This window comes from Gorilla gorilla, chromosome 6, assembly GCF_029281585.2.
Source record: "Gorilla gorilla gorilla isolate KB3781 chromosome 6, NHGRI_mGorGor1-v2.1_pri, whole genome shotgun sequence".
Classification (NCBI taxonomy): domain Eukaryota; kingdom Metazoa; phylum Chordata; class Mammalia; order Primates; family Hominidae; genus Gorilla; species Gorilla gorilla.
This window is the reverse complement of record NC_073230.2, coordinates 136,555,068-136,575,875: the sequence shown is the minus strand read 5'-3', so window position 1 is coordinate 136,575,875 and position 20,808 is coordinate 136,555,068. Positions and strand designations below refer to the sequence as shown.

The window sequence follows — 20,808 nt, the reverse complement described above, 5'->3', positions numbered from 1 at the left end:
GAAATTTACTCTTTGTTATTTTGAGATATACAATGCACTATTATTGACTGTAGTCACCCTGCTGTGCAATAGATCTAAAAAATTATTCCTCTTTTCTGAAACTTTATATCCTTTGATAAAAATTCCCCATTCCTTCCCTCCCCAATCCCTTAGCCTCTGGTAACCATTTTTCTACTCTCTACTTCTGTGAGTTCAACTTTTTTTATATTTCATATAAAAGTGAGATCATGTGGTATTTGCCTTTCCATGCCTGGCTTATTTCATTTAGAATAATGTCCTCCAGGTTCATCCATGTTGTCACAAATGACAGAATTTCTTTTGTTTTTAAAGTGGAATAGCATTCCATCGTGTATATATACCACATTTTCTTTATCCATTCATCCATTAATGGACACTTAGGTTGATACCATATCTTGACTATTGTGAACAATACTGCAGTAAATATGGGAGGGCAGATATCCCTTTGAGATATGGATTTCAATTCCTTGGGGTATATATGCAGAAGTAGGATTAGTGGATCATATGGTAGATCTATTTTTAGTTGTTTGAGAAACCTTCATACTGTTTTTCATAATAGCTGTGCTAATTCACATTCCCACCTATAATGTATAAAAGTTTCCTTTTCTTCACATCCTTGCCAATACTTGTTGTCTTTCATCATTTTGATAAAAGCTACTCTAACAGGTGAGAGGTGATATCTCATTGTGGTCTTAGTTTGCATTTCCCTAATGATTAGTGATGCTGAGCATTTTTGCATGTACCAATTAGCTCTTTGTATGTATTCTTTTTTTTTTTTTTTTTTTTTTTTTTAGTAGGAGTTTCACTCTTGTTGCCCGGGCTGGAGAGTGATGGTGCGATTTTGGCTCACTGCAACCTCCGCCTCCTGGGTTGAAGCAATTCTCCTGCCTCAGCCTCCCAAGTAGCTGGGATTGCAGGAGTGTATCACCACGCCTAGCTAATTTTTTTATTTTTATTTTTAGTAGAGATGGAGTTTCACCATATTGGTCAGGCTGGTCTCAAACTCCTGACCTCAAGTGATCCACCTGCCTTGGCCTCCTAAAGTACTGGGATTACAGGTGTGAGCCACCGTGCCTGGCCTGTATGTATTCTTTTGAGAAATATCTATTCAGGCTTTTTGCCCATTTTTTAATTGGGCTATTCGTTTTCTTGCTAATGAGTTGTTTTAGTTCTTTATATGTTTTGGATATTAACCCCTTATTAGATGTATGATTTACACATATTTTCTCCCATTATGTTGGTTGTCTCTTCACTTTGTTAATAGTTTCTCTTGCTGTGCAGAAGCTTTTTAGTTTGATTCCATCCCATTTGTCTACTTTTGGTTGTGTTTCCTGTGCTTTTAAGGTCATATACAAAAAATGTTATGGAACTTTTTTGCCTATGTTGTCTTCTGCTAGTTTTACAGCTTCAGGTCTTACATTTAAGTATAATCCATTTTGAGTTGATTTTTATATATGGTGTGAAATATAACCTAATTTTATTCTTTTGCATGTTGATAGCCAGTTTTCCCAACACCATTTATTGACGAGAGTGTCCTTTCTGCATTGTGTGTTCTTGGCACCTCTGTTGAAAATCAATTGATCATAACTATGTGGATTTATTTCTGGCCTTTCTATCCTGTTCCATTGGTCGATGTGTCTGTTTTTATGCCAGTACCATGCTGTTTTGATTACAATTGCTTTATAGTAGGTTTTGAAATCAGAGAGTGTGATGCCTCAATCTTAGTTCTTTATGCTCAAGATTATTTTGGATATTAGGAGTCTTTTGTACAAATTAAGGACTGTTTTTTCCTACTTCTGTGAAAAATGGCATTGAAATTTTGATAGAGATTGCATTGAATCTGTGGAAAGCTTTGGTAGTATGTATATTTTCACAATGTTAATTCTTTCAATCCATAAACATGGGATATTTTTCTATTTATTTGTGTTTTACAAATTTTCTTTCATTAGTGTCTTATAGTTTTCAATATACAAATCTTTTACCTCCTTGATTAAATTTACACTTAAGTATTTTTGTTGTTGTTTTTGATATTGTGAATTGTTGCTATTGTGAATTGTTGTCTTAATTTCCTTTTTAGATAGTTTATTATTAGTATATAGAAATGCTACTGATTTTTGTGTATGGATTTTGTATTGTGCAACTTTACTGAATTCATTTATCAGTTCTAATGGTTTTTGTGGTGGAGTCTTTAGGGTTTTCTATATATAGCATCATGTCGTCAGCAAATAGAGACAATTTCACTTTTTCCTTTCCTATTAGGGTGCCTTTCTTTCTTTCTCTTGCCTAATTGCTCTCGCTAAAACTTCTAGTAGTATGTTGAAAAGAAGTGGTGAGAGTGGGCTTCCTTATCTTGTTGCTGATCTTAGAGGAAAAGCTTTCAACTTTTGACTTTTGAAAATAATGTTAGTTATGGTTTTGTCATATGTGACCTTTACTGTGTTGAGATACATTCCATCTATCCCTAATCTGTTGAGGGTTTTTATCATGAATAGTGAATTTTTAAAAAAGTAAATAGAGTAGAAAATATTCATTTCAGAAATTAAGTGTAAGTATTGTTTCATAATTTTTAAAATTAGTTGTGTACACATATATGTATGTGTGTGCTGGGCCATAATATAAAATGTATGTCTTAATGTAGAATAAAAATGTTTGACAGCTAATGCTGTATGTTGTCTAGCAGTTCTTCAATGTGCCCAATGCCTTCCACAGCTATTTAAAAATTTCCCTTCCGTCTTCGACTCTGTTCTGTATTGCCTCCTTCACAACTCTTGGAGGTTTGCCTTCATTTTGCATTGCAAATAGAGGCTATCAGGTGAAAACTCCCTGGAAAAATTCTTCTCCCAAGAAATACACATCAATCTGCCCTTGTTCTTTCTTCTTTTTTATCTTAATGGGAGAGATGGTACCACTCTCCTATTGAATTGGAGCTCATCCTTTCCTTTTTCTTGGTGATTACTATGGTTTCAATATTTATGTCCCCTTGAAATTGATGTGTTGAAATCCTAACCCCCAAGGTGATGGTATTAGGAGGTGGGGCCTTTGGGGAGTGATTAGATGACAAAGGTGGAGATCTCATATATGGAATTAGTGCCTTTATAAAAGAAGCTTGAGAGGGACCCCTTAAGCACCATGTAAGGACACAGCCGGAAGATGGCCATCTGTGAACCAGAGAGTGGGTCCTCACCAGATACTGAGTATCCTGGTGCTTTGATCTTGGACTTCCCAGCCTGTAGAACTGTGAGCAATACATGTATGTTGTTTATAAGCTACCGATCTAAGGTATTTTATTATAGCAGCCATAACAAACTGAGGCAGGAATCCTGTTGTTGCGCTTTTCACAGCCATCCCCTTGAAAGCTTCTGTGGTCTGGTGTCAGCTCCTCCCTTTCACTGAAGCTGATCCTGTCCCTTACTAGTGACTTCTACATTTTCTGGTTCTTGCTTTTCCTCTTGGTGATAAGTCCTGTTGACCATTTCTTCCTTGTTCAAATTCTCCCCTCATTTAACTTCTGTGACACCATTTTTCCTCAATTTTTCTCCATCCTCCATGGTCATGCCTTCTCAGTGTTTCTCATGATTTCCTCTTCCTTTGGTTACCCCTTCAATGTTAGTGGTTTCTCGGGCATTCTGCTTGGATTTCTTCTCATTCCGTGAAGTTTGTGGGGCATGTCATTTAGACCCGTAGCTTCAGGCACCATTTGCAAACTAATTATTTGTGCCTATACCGCCAACCTAATGTTTAAGAAACATCTCCACTTGAGTTCTCCACAGCATCCCAAAATATGACTAAAAGTGAACTCATTATATTTTTCTCCAAACCTGCTTCTCTTCCAAGGCTTTCCTTTTCAGTTTATGGTACCCTCCATCAATTGTTACTTACATATTTTTTAGCATTCCTCCCTCTTCATGCCCACACTTGAATAATCACCATTTCCACTTTCCTATCTCTCTTGAATCCATGCCCTCTTTATCCCAGTTCCACTCCCACCCTGGGCTCCCATCTTTTCCTATTTTATAATGACAGCATCCTTCTCATTGGTCTCCCTGTTTCTAATCTTACTCCTCTTTAGTTTTTCCTACTGTGCCATTAGAATAATTTTTATTTTTTGAAATTTGTAATAGGATCATACAAATAGACATTAGCATATTTTTGTTGTAAAAATGTTAAACAAAACAGTTGAGCGAGAAATGAAAGTCTCTTTTCCCCAATCCTGCTCTTCTCCAGAGGCAATCAGCACGAACAATTTGGTGTGCATCTTTCCAGTCCTTTTCGTATGCATTTACATGCACTTATTTCATAAACAAAAATACAGGATTAGATTTTACATAAATGGGATTATACTGTTCATTCAAGTTCACTTTTTCTCTTAATATATCATAGCACACTTTCCATATCAGTATAAATATATCCACATAATTCTTTCAAATGGCTGCATTTTACATAGCATAGGCTTAATTTTCTTTCTCCTACTAATGGACATTTAGATTATTTTCTTTTTTTGGTCGTTGCAGACAATGCTGATATAAAAATCTTTGCACATATATTGTATCAAAATTGAGAGTGTATTTCTGTTGGGTAGATGCTTAGAAATGGAATTGCTGGGTCAAAGAGCATATGCATTTAAAATTTCAGCAGATACTGCCAAATTGACTGCCAAAAAGCTGTAGTCAGTTTATGTTTCCATAAAGACTGTTCTGTGAAATTTTTATACCAACACCAAATATTTAACATTTGCAAATCCAACTGTAAAAATATTCAATTCTTGCTTTTATTTGCATTATTTTGATCAACAGTAATATTAAACATCTTTTCACGTGTGTAGTGTGAAACATTTTGGTAAAATTCTTGTTTTATCCTTTGCCTGTTTTAAAATTGGTTTGTCTTTTTCTTACTGATTTTTAGGAGCTCTTACAGATACTTTCTCACAGTCTGTTGCCCCTTTCCCCCCTTTTTAAAGGTACCTTTTATTATATAAAAGTGAAAAATTTTAATATAGTCAGATGGTCAATATATGGCCTCTGGGTTTGATAAAAACCTTCCACTTCAAGATTATATAAAATTATCTTGTATAGTTTTGATTTTACATTTAGCTCTTTAATCTATGTGTATTTATTTTTGTGGAACATAGGTTGTAAGGATCTAATTTTTGTTTCCAAATGGTCAGCCAATTTTACCAATGCCATTTGATTCACAGCAGAAATTATGAATATGTGTCTATTTCTGGAATCTCTCTTGTCCTCTGTTGTCTATACTACATATTTTAAATATTAAAGCTTTCGCTTTGAAGTCTGGTATGGAAAATGCTGCATGAATGTTTTTTTCAAATGTATTCTTGTATGTTTTCTTTTCCAGATGAACTTTGTAAAAAGCTTGTAAGTTTCATAATATAATTATGCTTGCATCTTCATTGAGATTTATTGGATTTATAGATTTATTGGGTAGCTTTACAGTGTTGGGTTTTCCCATTCAGAAACATGGTATATTTCATTTACTTAGGCCTTCTTCAGGGTATCCTTCAGCAAATTTTTATATTTTCATTTAGATGAGTTGTATGCATTTCTTGTTAAGATTGTTTCTGAGTATTTCCTAGGTTTTTCTGTTTCTGTAAATTTTTTTTTTTCTCATTACATTTTCTACTTGGTGATGCCGGTATATAAGAAATTTATTGATTTTTTGGTTTGATCTTGGATTCAGCCACTTTAGTGTACTTGTACTAATTATGAATATATTAATAATTTTCAGTTTATTCTATTACAATTTCCAACTTGACTATTTTATTATCTTCAAATAATGAATGTTTAATTTATTCTCTTGAGATATTTACCACTTATTTCCTTTTTCTTTCTCTCTCTCTCTCTTTTTTTTTTTTTTTTGCCTTATGAGGCAGGCTAGGAAGTTGTGCAAGAATTTTTGTTTGTTTGTTTGTTTGTATCCCAGCATCCTACAGTGCCTTGACCAATTGATTGTTTTTTTTTTTTGAAATTATCTCTCCTCTATTGTAGGCAGTCATTGAAGAAAGGTAGATCCAGGGGTCCCTGTTTTCCTATCATGGAAGGAAGGGATCTTGGACATTTCTTTCATTAGATCTTTTCTGTCAGTGGTTCTGCACATCCAAAGGGAAGGCCCATGGTCTAAGCTTAGTCAATTGGATTTACTGTCCTAGGACTTTGGCTCTTGAAGAAAGTAACTCATCTGTAAGCAAGCAAGAACAACTAGAATTTATTATTTCCAGAAACCAGGTAATTCCATGTCTGCTTTTGAGCCTTTTCTCCAGTCTTCTGGCTGATTTTGTGAGCTTTCTAAAAGCTTTCCAATAAATTCTCCTTTTGGGGGGATTAAATTAGAATTGATTTCTGTTTTTGCTCATTCAGTATGATATTGGCTGTGAGTTTGTCATAAATAGCTCTTATTATTTTGAGATACGTCCCATCAATACCTAATTTATTGAGAGTTTTTAGCATGAAGGGCTGTTGAATTTTCTCAAAGGCCTTTTCTGCATCTATTGAGATAACCATGTGGTTCTTGTCCTTGGTTCTGTTTATATGCTGGATTACGTTTATTGATTTGCATATGTTGAACGAGCCTTGCATCGCAGGGATGAAGCCCACTTGATCATGGTGGATAAGCTTTTTGATGTGCTGCTGGATTCGGTTTGCCCTCTCTCACCCCTCTTATACAACATAGTGTTGGAAGTTCTGGCCAGGGCAATCAGGCAAAGGGTATTCAATTAGGAAAAGAGGAAGTCAAATTGTCCCTGTTTGCAGATGACATGATGGTATATTTAGAAAACCCCACTGTCTCAGCCCAAAATCTCCTTAAGCTGATAAGCAACTTCAGCAAAGTCTCAGGATACAAAATCAATGTGCAAAAATCACAAGCATTCTCATACACCAATAACAGACAAACAGAGAGCCAAATCATGAGTGAACTCCCATTCAAAATTGCTTCAAAGAGAATAAAATACCTAGGAATCCAACTTACAAGGAATGTGAAGGACCTCTTCAAGGAGAACTACAAACCACTGCTCAACGAAATAAAAGAGGACACAAACAAATGGAAGAACATTCCATGCTCATGGATAGGAAGAATCAATATCATGAAAATGGCCATACTGCCCAAGGTAATTTATAGATTCAATGCCATCCCCATCAAGCTAACAATGACTTTCTTCACAGAATTGGAAAAAACTACTTTAAAGTTCATATGGAACCAAAAAAGAGCCTGCATTACCAAGTCAATCCTAAGCCAAAAGAACAAAGTTGGAGGCATCATGCTACCTGACTCCAAACTATACTACAAGGCTACAGTAACCATCACAGCATGGTACTGGTACCAAAACAGAGATATAGACCAATGGAACAGAATAGAGCCCTCAGAAATAATATCACACATCTACAACCATCTGATCTTTGACAAACCTGACAAAAAGAAGAAATGGGGAAAGGATTCCCTATTTAATAAATGGTGCTGGGAAAACTGGCTAGCTATATGGAGAAAGCTGAAACTGGATCCCTTCCTTACACCTTATACACAAATTAATTCAACATGGATTAAAGACTTAAATGTTAGACCTAAAACCATAAAAACCCTGGAAGAAAACCTAGACAATACCATTCAGGACATAGGCATGGGCAAGGACTTCATATCTAAAACACCAAAAGCAATGGCAACAAAAGCCAAAATTGACAAATGGGATCTAATTAAACTAAAGAGCTTCTGCACAGCAAAAGAAACTACCATCAGAGTGAATAGGCAACCTACAGAATGGGAGAAAATTTTTGCAATCTGCTTATCTGACAAAGGGCTAATATCCAGAATCTACAAAGAACTCAAACAAATTTACAAGAAAAAAAAACCACCCCATCAAAAAGTGGACGAAGGATATGAACAGACACTTGTCAAAAGAAGACATTTATGCAGCCAACAGACACATGAAAAAATGCTCATCATCACTGGTCGTCAGAGAAATGCAAATCAAAACCACAATGAGATACCATCTCACACCAGTAAGAATGGTGATCATTAAAAAGTCAGGAAACAACAGATGCTAGAGAGGATGTGGAGAAATAGGACCACTTTTACACTGTTGGTGGGACTGTAAACTAGTTCAACCATTGTGGAAGACAGTGTGGCCATTCCTCAAGGATCTAGAACTAGAAATACCATTTGACCCAGCCATCCCATTACTGGGTATATACCCAAAGAATTGTAAATCATGCTGCTATAAAGACACATGCACACGTATGTTTATTGCGGCACTATTCACAATAGCAAAGACTTAGAACCAACCCAAATGTCCATCAATGATAGACTGGATTAAGAAAATGTGGGCCGGGCGTGGTGGCTCACGCCTGTAATCCCAGTACTTTGGGAGGCTGAGGCAGGTGGATCACGAGGTCAGGAGATTGAGACCATCCTGGCTAACACACTGAAACCCTGTCTCTACTAAAAATGCAAAATATTAACCGGGTGTGGTGGCAGGTGCCTGTAGTCCCAGCTACTCTGGAGGCTGAGGCAGGAGAATGGCAGGAACCCGGGAGGCGGAGCTTGCACTGAGCCGAGATCATGCCACTGCACTCCAGCCTGGGCGACAGAGCGAGACTCTGTCTCAAAAAAAAAAAAAGAAAAAGAAAAAAAGAAAATGTGGCACATATACACCATGGAATACTATGCAGCCATGAAAAAGGATGAGTTCACGTCCTTTTCAGGGACATGGATGAAGCTGGAAACCATCATTCTCAGCAAACTATGGCAAGGACAAAAAACCAAACACTGCATGTTCTCACTCATAGGTGGGAATTGAACAAGGAGAACACTTGAACACAGGAAGGGGTACATCACACACTGGGGCCTGTCGTGGGGTGGGGGGAGGGGGGAGGGATAGCATTAGGAAATATACCTAATGTAAATGACGAGCTAATGGGTACAGCATACCAACATGGGACGTGTATACGTATGTAACAAACCTGCATGTTGTGCACATGTACCCTAAAACTTAAAGTATAATAATAATTAAAAAAGAATTGATTTCTGTTGCTTGCAACCCAAGAACTCTTATTTGATACATTTTCTTTGTCCTGTTCAATTAGAATGCCTCCAATATTTCACCATCCAAAATAATTTATGTGTTTCTGATAGTTATTTAGCTTCTATCCAGAAACAAAATTTTCTTTCCATTCCTACCTCATAAAAAGTTTTTTAAAATGTAGAATGTGATTTTTAGTTCAAAAGATTGCTATATTCACAATGCATTTTGAATATTAATTATTATTAAAATGGGGAAATCCTGATAATATTTTCCCCTTTGTTAATGAGATTTCTTAATGTTGAATCATCTTTGCATTCCTGCAATAAGCCTTATTTGGTTTATGATATATTTTCCCTCCCTCCCTCCCTCCTATCTTCCTTTCTCTCTTTCTGGGTTGCACTCTGTCGCCCAGGCTGGAATGCAGTGGTGTGATCCTGGCTCATTGCAGCCTGACCTCCTGGGCTCAAGTGATATTCCCATCTCAGCTTCCTGAGTAGCTGGGACTACAGGCCTATGCTACCATGCCCAGCTAATTTTTTGTATTTTTTGTAGAGATGGGGTTTCACCATGTTTCCCAGGCTGATCTCAAACTCCTGGGCTCAAGCAGTTCACCCACCTCAGCCCCTCAAAGTGCTAGGATTATAGGTATCTCTATTTTCTTAATCATTATCTTTAAAATTTTTATCCCATATATTTAAACAAAAATTGCTTTCAACCTGCCTTTAGAGGAGCAACATTGTCCAATAGACATTTCTGCAATGATGAAAATGTTCTATATCTCTGACACTGTCTTGTACAGTAACCACTAGCTACATGTGGCTATTGAGTACTTGATGTGTGGCTAATATGAGGGAGAAACTGAAGTTTCACTTTTATTTAATTTTAATTAATGTAAATTAAATAGCCACATGTATCCACTGACTGGGCTACCATAACAAAATACTATAGACTGGGGGGCTTAAACAACAGAAATTAATTTTCTCACAGTTCTGGAGACTGGAAGTCCAAGATCAAGGTGTTGGCAGGTCTGGTTTCTTCTGAAGCCTCTCTCCCTGCCTTGCAGATGCCTCCTTCTCACTGCGTCCTCACATGATCTTTCCTCTGTGTGCTTGCATCCCTGGTATCTCCTTGTGAGTCTTAATCTCTTCTTCTAAGGACATCAGTCAGATTAGATCAGGGTTTATCCTAAGGGCCCCGTTTTAACATAATCAGCTCTTTAAAGGTCCTAGCTCCAAATCGGTCACATTCTGAGATGTAGAGAGTTAGGACTTCAACAGAGGAATTTTGTGGGGACACGGTTCATTCCATAACAACTATATTGGACAGCATCACAACATATTGGTCCAGAATTAATCTGTTATTTATTGCTTTCTCACCAGATACACTGCTACTGATGTTAGGACACTTTGATTTTTCTCTTTCCCATCCTTCATCACCATCTGCCATATTGTAATCATCTGGGATTTTAGTTCCCCATTTTTTCTTGCATTCTGCATTATCAATTATTGGACTTCGCTAGAAATTTTTCACATTTCTTTTTCATCATTTTTTCTTTTACACCATACAGTCCTCTTTCTCGAATACATGTATCTTGTTGCCATATTAGTGCCCTCCAGTAGTTGTTTCAGAGATGGGCTTGAGGGCTAGGTATAGGATTCTAAGTTCAAAGTAACCTATCTTAATAATTTGAAGACATTTTATACACTGCTGGTGCCTCACTCAGATCCCCTTTACCACCCTAGGTCATTCATCCTTCAACTGTTGTGAGCATTGGCTCACTCTTGCCCTTCTAAAGAATCGCTCTTTACTCAGTGAGAGCTGACTCATTTGGTGAATTACTCACCTATTTCCCCTAGTGGCAGGCTCCAGCCAATTGCTGGCTGATAGAAGAGTACAAAAGGCTTTTCCCTTTGCTTCAACATGGGAACTACCTGAGCGAATGTTCGTGCTCTAGGGCTCTCTGTGGGATAGACTGAAGCTAGACGCCTGTGGATACCACTTATTTACTTCCCCTGCCCTATTCCATTTTCCTTATTCCCTCTCTCAGAGCACTGCCTTAATAGCCATGTATATCCAAATTCCTGTCTCAGGCTCTGCTTCTAGGGAAGATGACTCAAGACAACATTATTTCATTGTCAGTTCTATTATTTCATTATTTCATTGACAATTTCTATTGTCTCAGGCCCTCATGCTTAGCCCAGGATGCAAAGCCTACTGTGCCTTCAGAAAATGTTCACCAAATGAACAAATAAAGTCATCTTCCTTGGGCAGCATGCTGATCATATTACACTTTATCTCCAATCCTAACTTCTAGTTATGAAATTAAAATTCCTGATTTTGGCTTTAAATCTTATTCCAGTGGTTGTTCATATCAAGCCCATCTGTTTTTGTTTGTATACTTTGATTTTTTTTACTGCTTTTATGATCTCAAACACAAATTTTTACACCCAAATTACATATGAACAGTAATGTACTGCTTGTACATTGTGTCATGTGTCTTATTTCCCTAGCTAAAATATAATTTCTTGGTCTTTATCTTCTCTGTTTTGATTAGGACCTAGCACCTTTCTAGTTGCACTGTGCTTAACCAATAATTGTATAATTTTATATGACAGCTTAACTAAAAGGGATTATATTTGGAAACAAACTTTCTCTTAGAGAATACCTTTTTTCTTTCTTTATTATCCCTGGATCATTAATCCCTGTTTGGAAACTCTATTTCTATAGCAACAGATTATCGTAAAAGAAAGAGGATGATATAGTCTTTACTTTTAACAATGAGAAAGAGAAGGATTCTGAGAAGAAAACTTGTAATTGCAAAATTATAAATAAAATGAATGAATCAAGCAGAGGGTAACAGCACAGAGAAGGATAAATCATTTCTAACAATGTTAATAGTATTGTTTTACTTCAAGATGATTAAACTAGCCAGCTGGATTAGAGACTCAAACATTAGTAATGTGATAAGCTTCAGAAGCTGAAGGCAAAAAACATTAGGTCAGTCCCATGGGTCCTTGCTGGCTTCAAAGGAGTGGCCTCTATTTGATCAGTGAGGGCAGAGGTACAGAACCTAAGTTCTTTAATGATTTGCAGTATCAAGTCCCCAATAAGCCTCTATTTGAAAATTGCCTGAGGTGACTTTCTCTTTAATTTGCAAAAAGTGTTCAATATCCAAGTAGTGACAAATTGAATCTGGCCCATAAAGAGGGGAGAAAATAATGTGACATAAAACAAGCTTGTGTTTGGAGACCATAAGGAAAGGGCAGGACAACCTTCAGCAGTTGGAATTCAGTGGGTATTCCTTTAAGCTTTTTGTGGTATGGTTTATGCTTTATGTGGCAAATTTATAGATTATAACAGACTTTCTTGTCATTGAACATGCTCATCTTTTTTTTTTTTTTTTTGAAGCTGAGAACTTTTGGTTGGAAAAAAGAAGTGCCAAAGGGATGAGACCACGCCTGAAGCTCAAAACTGAACCAGACTTAGGGGTGCAGAGATTCAGAAGAGGAAGCAGTGTGGTTGGGGCACAGGGCATGCCGTGCAGCCTGCCCTGGGCTCCTTGGTTCTTGGCATGCTCGGCTGTGAAGTAAAGAGATTGGGTAGTTAGCATGATGATCTCTAAAGAGCACTGAGTTCAGCGATTCCACAGTTCTAATAAAATCGAAAGCTATTATTCTCCGTATTGCTAGTTGGAATTTTTCTTAATTTCATTATTCTTCCTGTCAACTATAGTGCTTTGTATATTCTGGATACTAGTCCTTCACTGGTTACGTATGATGCAAATATCTTTTCCTGCTCTGTGGCTGCTTTCATTTTCTTATGGTGTCTTTCATGAACAGAAGTTCTTATTTAATGTAGCATAATTTATTAGTCTCTGTTGTTACAGTTTCTGCTTTTTATGTCTTGTTTAAGGAATACTTCTTTATCCTGAGGTCATAAATATATTCTCTTTTGTTATTTGTATGGTGTTATGGGGTTTTTCCTTACCACATTTAGATCTTTAATCCATCTGGAATTGATTCTTATATATCATGTGATATAGAGGTGCAATTTAATATTTTTCATTTGAATAACTTACTGTCCCATTTTTTGAAGACCTGCTTGTCTTTTCCTCATTAAACTGCCATACTACCTCTCTTCATTATAAATTGTCTATATATTAGTGTATCCTTTTATGGACTCTCTCATATTTTGTATTTGGCTATTTCTGTGCAAATACTACATCATCTTTGTATTAGTCCATTTTCACACTGCTGATAAAGACATACCTGAGACTGGATCATTTATAAAGAAAAAGGTTTAATGGACTCACAGTTGCCTGTGGCTGGGGAGGCCTTACACTCATGACGGACGGCAAAAGGCATATCTTACGTGGTGGCAGACAAGAGAGAATGAGAACCAACAGAAAGGGGTTTCCTCTTATAAAAGCATCAGATCTTGTGAGACTTATTCACTACCACCAGAACAGTATGGGGAAAACCGCCCCCATGATTCAATTATCTCCCACCAGGTCCCTCCCACAACACCTGGGAATTATGGGAGCTACAATTCAAGATGAAATTTGGCTGTATGGGAACACAGCCAGACCATACCAATCTGACTTGCTATAGTTTCATAATAGGTACACATCTGTTGGAGCAAGCTCTCCTAGTCATAATTTTTTTAACCATCACAAATGAATGTTAAATGTTGTCAAATGATATTTTTCAGTACCTACTGAGATGTTCACATTGCTTCTTTTACTCTAATCATATAGTAAATTATACCAATAGATTTTTTTTTTTTTTGATGGAGTCTCGCTGTGTCACCCAGGCTGAAGTGCAGTGGTGTGATCTTGGCTCACTGCAACCTCCAGGTTCAAGTAATTCTTGTGCTTCAGCCTCCTGAGTAGCTGGGACTACAGGTGTATGCCACCATGCCTGGTTAATTTTTCATATATGTATGTATGTGTGTGTGTGTGTGTGTGTGTATATATATATATATATTTTTTTTTTTTTTAGTAGAGACAGGGTTTTGCCATGTTGCCCAGGCCAGTCTTGAACTCCTGAGCTCAGGCAATCCGCCCGCCTCCACCTCCCAAAGTGCTAGGATTACAGGCCTGAGCCACCGCAACTAGACCAATTGATTTTTCTAAGGTTAAAATAAATTTTCTTCGTGGAATAATCTAACTTTGTCATTGTATCAGATACTTATTGTGGCAAAATAGACAACCCCGAATCTCAATGTCATGTATATCCATATTTATTCCCAGGAATCTTGAGTCATCTAGGTGCTGGCTGATCTAGGCTGGGTGGCTTTGTTTCAGGCTGTGGCAGCAGGAGCACCTCAGACTCTCACTGCATACATGTGGCTGTACTGGGGCAACTGTACTCTGCATGTCCCTAACCCTTCTTGGATCAGGAGACTAGAAAGGGCACGTGCTTCTCATGGCATGGTAAGGCACTATCAGGAAGTAAACACTGATCTAGTACTATTACCTAATATTCAGACTTTATCTAAATATCACCATTGGCTCTCTAGTAGCCTATATTTCAAAGGAAAAATATTTTTCTGATTTAGGATCCAATTTAGGACTTGGTATTACATTTATTGTCATATTTCTTCAGTCTGTTTGACCAGGAACATTTGCTCAGTCTTTCTTTCATGTTCTTAATATTTATGAAGGGTACATGCCATTTCTTTTTTATATACTCTTTTGTGGATATCTTATAGATAATCCATTTATTTTTTTTAAAATACAGTTGAAAAATATATTTCTTCCACTTAGATATCTCATCCGTTTACATTTATTTCTGTAGTTATTAAAATGTTTGGATTTATTTCTACCATCTTATCATGGGCTTTTTATTTGTCCTACCTTTTCTGTTTCTTTTTAATTTTTTTCCTTGGATTCTCTCGGATAGAGTATTTGTTTTTCTCATTCTATTTTCCTCTTTTACTAATTTAGAAGCTATATACTTTGTTTCTATTCTTTTAATTGTTATGCTAGACATTTTAACATACATATTTGGCTTCTCAAGTGCTAAAGTCAATCATATTGTCACCCTCTTCTCTAGCAATACAATTATATTAAAATGTGTGAACTCTAATTATTCCATTCCTGAAATGTATTATTTTTGTCATGCATTGTAGGTTTATTTTATTTTTATTTTAATCCTACTGGATAATAATATTATTTTATCTCTATATTTATTTTAGCTATATATTTATCTCAATGTTTATTTAGTTTTAACTATATACTTACTGTTTTCTTTATTGATCATTTCTTTTTGCATCTTAGATCTTTCATCTGGGATCAATTTCTTTCTGCATAAAATATATTCTTTAGAATTTCTCTTACTGAGTATTTATAGCAGTCAATTAGGATATTTTTAAAAAATGTATCTTTCTTTGTCCCACTTTTTGAAAGATGTTTAAAATAATTTTAAAATTATTTTTTTTTCCTCGGCCCTTTGAACATATTGCTCTGCATTCTTCTGGCTTTCATTGTGTCTGTCTTTGTCCTTCAGCTAAAGTTTAGTTATCTTTTCTCTCTGGCTGTTTTTCGTTATTTCTTTTGTCTTTGTTATTTACAGATTCCCTATGATGTGTTTAGCCATGAGTTTGTTTTTATTATTAAGCTTGGAATTCACTGGGCTTCTTCAATCTGTGGAGAAGTGTTCTATTATTTCTGAAAAATTTTCAGTAACCATTAATCCAAACATTATTTCATGTATCCTTTTTCTCTCTTGTCCTTTTGGAGCTCTGGTTTGACATGTCTTTCGATCTCTGTTTTATAATTTCTATCGTGATCATTCTATGCTGCATTCTGGACGATTTATTTGGATCTATCTTTTGATTTCACATGTCAGCTTTTTCTAATCTGTCTATAGAGTTTTAAGCTTTCTTTATTGGATTTTTAAATTTTTAGAATTATATTTGCTTTTTAAAATCTGCTTCATTTCTATGGTGTCTTTCCCTTTCCTTATATTTTAAATCACTTTTACATTTATTTAGACATAAAGCCTTTTAGACATTTTTAAAAAGGTCTGTTCTATTGGCTTTTGCTCTTCATACTGTTCTCTCTCTCTCTCTCTCTCTCTCCCTCTGTGTGTGTGTGTGTGTGTGTTGATATGGTTTGGCTGTGTCCCCACCCAAATCTAATCTTGAATTGTAGCTCTCACAATTCCCAGGTGTTGTGGGAGGGACCTGAGGGGAGGTAGTTAAATCATGGGAGTGGGTCTTTGCCATGCTGTTATTGTGATAGTGAATAAGTCTCATGAGATCTGATGGTTTTATAAAGAGGAGTTCCCCTGCACATGCTCTCATCTTGCCTGCTGACATGTAGACATCCTTGCTCTTCTGCCATGATTGTGAGGCTTCCCCAGCAATATGGAACTATGCATCCATTAATCCTCTTTTCTTTATAAATTACCCAGTATCGGGCATGTCTTTATTAGCAACATGAGAACAAATACAGTGTTTACTGTGGCCTCGTATTTTTGTGAACTTTTTTTGCATGAATTCTTTCAGACTGTGATAAAACTAATACTCCAAAGAGGATTGAATTTGTTTCTGCCAGGAACCCGGAAAACTACCAGCCCAGGACAACTTTAATTGACTTCTTGGCTTGAGATTTCTTGGCCAAGAAGTGTGAATTTGGCATGCAAAACTGCATGAAGACTGACTTATGGTTAGTAGTTTTAGGGACGAGTCCCTCTCTTTCCACTGCTAAATTTCTAATTAGGCAGTCTTGCTTTTGGTGTGTTGGGTGGCAGAATGTTTTCCTACTTCACTTTTATGATGGAGGTGTGGCCCTTTGCAGTCTTAGTTTTATAAAGGGGGACCTTGAGTGAATCTTGGGCTTTATTTTCTCTATTCTATGGCTTTATAGAGCTGGAAAGCACAAAGGTGAAGCACATTCAGTTTGAAAAATGGTCCACAAGGCACAAGATGGCTTTATTTCTCTGATTACCTCTTCAGGTCTACTTTCATCAAGTTCCCTTTACTAATTAGCCATGTAATTAATGTATTAAAATCTTTTTATTGTGTTTTACCCAGTATTTTGATTTGTTTTCCACAGGAGGACCAAGCAGGTACTTTATTCATCATACTGATGGAAATAGAAGTCCACATACCAATTTGAAATTATATTGGGGAAAACTTTACTAATAATTAGTTAGCAATTGACAACCAGAATGTGAAATGTCTGATAATGCTTTTGATGGGGTTAGGGCTAGGATTAGTAATAGCTGTAGGATTAATAATAACTACAGCAAACACAAATATTGTAAATATGTAAGAAAAAGAGCAAAGCAGTACCCAATTAGTATTTTTTTTTTTGGGGGGGATGGAGTCTCACTCTGTCACCCAGGCTGGAGTGCAGTGGAGTAATCTTGGCTCACTGCAACCTCCGCCTCCCAGGTTCAAGTAATTCTCTGCCTCAGCCTCCCAAGTATCTGGGATTCCAGGCACCCACCAGCATGCCTGGCTAATTTTTGTATTTTTAGTAAAGATGGGGTTTCAGCATCTTGGCCAGGCTGGTCCTGAACTCCTGACCACATGATCTACCCTCCTCGGCCTCCCAAAGTGCTGGGATTACAGGCGTGAGCCACTGCACCCAGCCCCAATCAGTATTTTTTTTAAGAGACAGGGTCTCATTCTGTTGTCCAGGCTGGGGTGCAGTGGCATGACCATAGCTCACTGCAAACCGGAACTCCTGGGCTCGAGCAGTCTTCCCACCTCAGCCTTCCTAGTAGTTAGGACTACAGGTGCACACCACCATGCTCGGTTAATTTTTTTAAAAATTTTTATTTGTAGAAATGGGGTCTTGCTATGTTTCCCAGGCTGGCCTCAAACTCCTGACCTCAAGCACCAACAAGGATTTTAATGAAAACATAAACATTTGTTTGTGTCATTTAATTCATTGTCTGTGTTAATGATTTTTGTAATAGAAAGAGCTGGGATTTTGTAGGGGTGGTATATTTTATTTTCCTGCCTTCCAGTCTTCAAAGATCCTCTAACATCCTTGGCCTGGCAATCAAAGATCTTCAAAATAAGAGCTTATTTTGCTTTATGTTTCCACCACTCCCCTGTAAAGCACTGGTGCCCTGGACTCCAGCCAGAGTTTACCACCAGTGGATCCTGTCTATGTTCTTTGCTTGGCTACTTCAAAGCCTTTGCATCTGCTGTTCCCTTGACTTGAGTTGCTCTTCCTCCTTCTCCCACCAATGCCTTGATTATTTTCTGAAATAACATAGTTTTGGCAAGCAATGTATCTTTTCTTTGCCATCTTTATTTCCTCTTCAAAGTTTATTTAGAAAGCATCCTTTTGAAACCTCACACCAACAAGATGTGATCTCTTTTTTTGCCACTCAGAGCCTTTTGAACCACCCTTACAATCTTTCTATTCTGCCTTCCATTGTTATTTACCTTTATTTTCTTATTTTCTCTCTTAGAATGTAAGCTTCTTGGATGCAGACTCTTACTCCTAAGCGTGTTCCCTCCAAATGCCAAAACCAGTGCCAAATATATGTGCTGTAGGAACAAGAAAAGCACCAGATATAATTTTTAAAACCCATATATTTATTTATTTTGCAGAAACAGGGTTTCGCTCTCTCACCTAGGCTGGAATGCAGTGGCATAATCATAACTCCCTGTGGCCTCAAACTCCTGGGTTCAAGCAATCCTCCCACCCCAGCCTCCCAGGCAGCTGGACTACACGTGCATCTACAGGCACCTGGGCTCCTGGGCTCAAACTCTTGTGCTCAAGCGATCTTCCCACCTCAGCCTCCCAGGCAGCTGGACTACAGGTGCATACTACAGGTGCCCAGCTACTTAAATTTTTTTTCTGTAGATATGAGGGTCTTGCTATGTTGTCCAGGCTGATCTTGAACTCCTGGCTTCAAGTGATCCTCTTTCCTCGGCCTCCTAAAGTGTTGGGATTATAAGTGTGAGTCACTGTGCCCAGCCCCATCTGTTGAATTGAATGAAATACACTGGTTTGAATATGGAGCACTCCTTTTTTCAGTGTTAGTGCAGGCGAAATTATGTATGGAGATACAATTATTTGGGGAAAAATGTGTGGCTTATATGTAAACAGGATTTAGAAGCCTTGTATTATGCAGAAGAAAGAGAATCATTATTCAGAAAGTAGATGAAAAAAATAGTCGATTCATTATTGTTAACCTTGTGCCTAAGTCTTTGTAAATGGAGCTAAGTTAAATTTTGCAAGTTTATTGTCATGAAAGAGAATTCAAGGAATTCTTCTAGGACAGAGTTACTCATGGGCTACATGCAAATTTCATAGTTTGAAGTCACCCAAGAGCAGCTTAAATTTAACATGACAATTTCTCAAAATATTATTTTCTTATGTGAAAACCCCAGGCTAAACACAACCATTTTTGCAAACAGCATGTCTTTTCATTTCTGCTCTCTGTTAAGTCTTTGTGTTTTAAAATGCCTTTGCTTTCATGTGAGACATCACCAGCAGCCTTGTGGCTGGGTGGTAGAATTGCTGCTGCTACATCACAGATTCTGCCTTTTTATACCTTCTTCAAGTATAAAGCACCTTGTATTTGCACAGCTCTTTTAACTTTTTCAAAGTCTGTTTACATCTTTTATGCTTACACCTCTGTGAAGTAGGAAGCATCGGTTTTTCTACCCACCTCGTAGAGATGAGAACAGTGAGCCACACAGAGGTTAAGTGATGGGTTAAAGGCTGCAGCATCCTCCCACTATCCCATGCTGTTTTCCTTCCTAGAGTGAAATTACGTGCGCACACAAGTTCTCCTGAAACAAACACTGAGCAAGGTTATGCGTGGCTGCTTGATTCACTTGTGTGATTTCTTTCTATGGCATGGACAGAGGGCTGCAGGAAAGCTAATTAATTTGTTCAGAGAAAGCTGTGTATGACTTCACGTGTTTTATCTATTCCGTCATTCAAACTCTGTGGACAAGTCAGTTTTCATAATGACTTTAGATCATTGCACTAAGACTTACTTGTTTTCCAAATGATTTGGTGATCTGTTCACTTAATTTATGCCAGATGCTTTCTTACTGTTTAATTGCCACCTGCAAAATAACATTTAGATATGAAGATTTTAGTTTTAAAATTGTTTTGAGCTCTCAAATCAAAAACTTGCAAGACTGGTTAAGTTGCTTTTTGTTCATAGCAAGGTAAACACACCACTAGCTGAGAAGCAGGGGCTTTTACAAGTCATTTGCTTCACCTAGAATAAAATCTGTGAATTATCCCAATGGTTACGATGATGTGATTAAAAAATTGGGGGAAGAAATAAAGGATAACCTGTTCGCATCTTCTTTCTCTTTTGATAATTCCTATACAAACATCTTAAAAGATGAGATTTTTCATTGTACATTTGGCAGAGCCTTATTCCTTCTGTTTTAATCCGAGATTTCCATTTAAATTTTTTATCCAGTTTTCTAGCATGTGTTCGCAGTTTTGTCATTTGAATCAATTTCATTCCTCAGGAATTAACATAAACCATAATGTTTTCTATGAATAAGAACTTTAATTCTAAAATCTGTTTTTGACTAATGATTAACTTTTCTTAATCCTTTGATAATTCTGTTTTCCTCCAGACCATGTAAGTTTGTTTCCATTTTTCTCATTATGATGCTCTAAATCAAGATGCAAACCAGAATATTCATTTTTCATATAAAATAGGTCTTACCTTTTTATGTTTCTACTAGCTGTATTCAATTGATTCACTGAAAATGATTCCTGGCTTTAGTTTTTGCAGAAAGAAAGTAACAAGGCG

General features: G+C 37.0%; 2 long non-coding RNA genes across 2 annotated transcripts in view; one reads left to right on the top strand and one right to left on the bottom strand.

The window, feature by feature from the left end:
• The window catches only part of LOC129534621 (uncharacterized), a 24,189-nt gene extending 11,470 nt beyond the window's left edge, over positions 1–12,719 (top strand). The window contains exon 2 of the long non-coding RNA XR_008681257.1: positions 12,455–12,719. This is a non-coding gene — a long non-coding RNA (uncharacterized lncRNA). The remainder of the gene's footprint in view (positions 1–12,454) is intronic.
• On the bottom strand, positions 11,938–20,808 carry LOC101127144 (uncharacterized). Its single transcript, XR_175175.4, has 4 exons — positions 20,722–20,808; positions 20,027–20,098; positions 18,458–18,562; positions 11,938–12,625 (listed from the first exon to the last, which is right to left on the bottom strand). It is a non-coding gene; the product is annotated as an uncharacterized lncRNA (long non-coding RNA).